The sequence below is a fragment of the Nicotiana sylvestris genome, chromosome 11, assembly GCF_000393655.2.
Source record: "Nicotiana sylvestris chromosome 11, ASM39365v2, whole genome shotgun sequence".
Taxonomy (NCBI): Eukaryota; Viridiplantae; Streptophyta; class Magnoliopsida; order Solanales; family Solanaceae; genus Nicotiana; species Nicotiana sylvestris.
Window position 1 is genome coordinate 109,382,954 of NC_091067.1, and position 3,075 is coordinate 109,386,028.

The window sequence follows — 3,075 nt, forward strand, 5'->3', positions numbered from 1 at the left end:
AAGAGTTAATTTTCTGGCTACAGTATGTTGGATGGAGTATATGACAAAAAAATTGATTGTGGCTCTATACGTCCATTAGAATAATAGATTCATAAAACAACAAAAAGGAAAAGGCCGTCCGTGGGACCTAGACCTGTAGCTACTATAGATACTACAAGACAGATTTCCGAATCTTTAAAATCTATATTTTAGTTAATGAGTGATCGCTTTTTTGTCCTTTATTTATGTGATTTAAGGGATTAATTAAATAGTTTAGCAATCGAGAAGAAAGGCCGTTTGAAACTTTTAACTTGTTGACTCATCCTTTTGTATACCGGATAATTGTACTTTTTGGCTACTCTAAAAATAAGCATATTTGAACCAGTGCCTATAATTATTTTGGCAGAACGGCCTAAATGGTATTTATTTTTGTGCCACTTTGTTATACCAATCCTCAAACTATCATTTTACCAATTGAATATTTACACTCGTTTAAAATTAATTTTCTAAATCCATCTAACCATTGACTGAGCTTATGTGTCAGTGACATAGCCGAGGTGGACAAATTATGTGTAACACGCGTGTGTAAAGAGAGTGATACTAGTGATGTTGATTAAAAATAAATTAAACTAAAAAACAAAAAAGTAAAGTTAATAAGTTAATCGAAATTACTACCCTCCCTCTCCCAATTTTCTTCTCTTTCTCAGTTTCTCCCACCTTTCTTCTCGCCCCTCAGTCCCTCTTTTCCCCTCCACACTACTGTAAACAATGGATGGACCTTCAAAATCACAAAAATCAGGCAAAAATATACTATTTTTCTCTATTTCTTTAACAAAAGAATCTTTTAGATTTCTTATTTCTTTTTCTGTTTAATCAAAATCCAACTGATTAGGATTTCAGCGAGTTTCGTTCCTCCTACGACGCTGCTCCGGTATCCTAGCTGTGGTAGTAGCGTCACTGATTCCGATGACTCTTTAGGTTGACGAACGGATCTGTTTTGGTTATTGTTGTTGTGTTTCGCTTTTTGGATCTTTATTCGGATTTTAGAGAGGAGATTCAAAAGGCTTGTTTGTTGAGAATTTTCCAAATTCCATTGCTGGTGCTGGGTATTGAAATTTAGACTTGAAAATACGATAAATATTTGTGTTTGAGGATCAAAACTAGAGAGATAAGTTGAAACGCCATTAAAGCTCGTTTGAAGCTTTTTAGTATATTCAGGTTTAGAATTATTTTTTGTGAAATCGGATAGGTGTGATTCCTAATAAACGAAGGAAGAAAGAACCTATTGCATCTCTTTTCTATGGGTTCGGTATTTGTGTAGTGGCCAGACCTATTTTTCAATAGTTTATTTTTCTTAGTGGCACTAGTAATGACGTGGCGTCCTAAGTGTAAGAGATTATATTACAGACACCGGTAACCTCCTGTTATTAAACGTTTATTATACACGATTTGTACGAGTGTAAGTGTTCAACTGACAAAATGATAAGTTTGAATACCGGCATGACAAAGTGGCACAAGTTAATTGCCATTTAGGCTATTCTGCCAATTATTTTTGGTTGATGGGACAAAAATAAAAAAGCCTTACCATATGTTGGCCCAAAATAGTCCAAAGATAATGTGATAGGGAAATTACCAGTTATGTTAGCCAATAAGCAAGTTAGTACAAAATTAGCCGATATATAAAACACTATCAGTATTAGCCAATTAGCTATTTGTAGCAAAAAAATTACTCAAATTTTTTCTTTTTTTTTCCAGGGAAATTACCAGTTATGTTAGCCAATAAGCAAGTTAGTACAAAATTAGCCGATTTATAAAACACTATCAGTATTAGCCAATTAGCTATTTGTAGCAAAAAAATTACTCAAATTTTTTCTTTTTTTTCAGTGGGTATTGTTGGAATAGATTGGATATATCTTAAGAAGTTTAATCTCAGTTTTGGGATGATTGGTAGAGTTTTGAGGTGGTTTGAATTGAAAATTTGAAGTAGAAGATGAATATGGAAAAAAAGATGATATGTGTATCCCACTGTACATCATTGTATATCACATATGTATCAAATGTGTATCACATGTATATCCATGTATATGTGTGTGTGAGAGATATATGCGTGATACATTTTTGATACATGTATTGCAGATGAATTTTTGAACTCAATTTTAACCATGAATTTGTATACCAAATCAGTCCAAGTCACCGCCAATCTTCCTCATCTTTTGTATATTGACGCATCTATATGTTTTCAATGAAATTCAATTATACCCATTGAAAAAGGTCCCTTTATGCTTATATTTTTAACGGAAAAGGGTGATATATGCCAGTGAACTATGCAAGTTAGGAAGATATGCCTGTCGTTAATAGTTTGGCACAGATATGTCCAATCCGTCCAATACTTGTTCATTCGTGCCTTTAGTTTAACGGAACCACTATTTTGTCTTTCTTAAATAATTAATAATCGAACCCAACCAAAATATGTTGACCCAATCCTTTAGGACTCGACCCACCTTTATTTCAAAGATATTTTTATATATATTATTTTTGTTCGATTGAGAAATTGTGTGATAGTCATATTTATTTATTTGAGTAATTTGATAATCAATTTTTTAATCCTACTAAAAGTAGTAATTGATATTTATTTATTATTTTAATAATATAATCAAATTAGTTTGTGCTTTCTTCAATCATATCACCATCTATATTTATTTTTCTCATAGGTGCTTGTTATGAAATAATTAATTAATAAAAATGGAAAAGAAGCACCCTTGTTTTAACAGTGGTGCTTGTTATGAAACAATATTTGTTATAAAATAATTAATTAATAATAAAAAAAAAAGGAAGTACCACTATTTTAACAATTTATTACTTATTTCAAAACAAATTTGTAATGCAGAAAATAATCCAATAAACTAAAAATAAATCATATAATGTTCACTTATTTAAACAAAACAACCAGGTCCATCAGGTTAAGTTATAATGAACATGGAGTTATTTGTATTTGTATTGGTGAAAAATACAAATAGATTGTGAGAAAAATAAAAATAGATGGTAAAATGATTGAAGAAAGCACAAACTAGTTCGAATATTATATTATTAAAATAA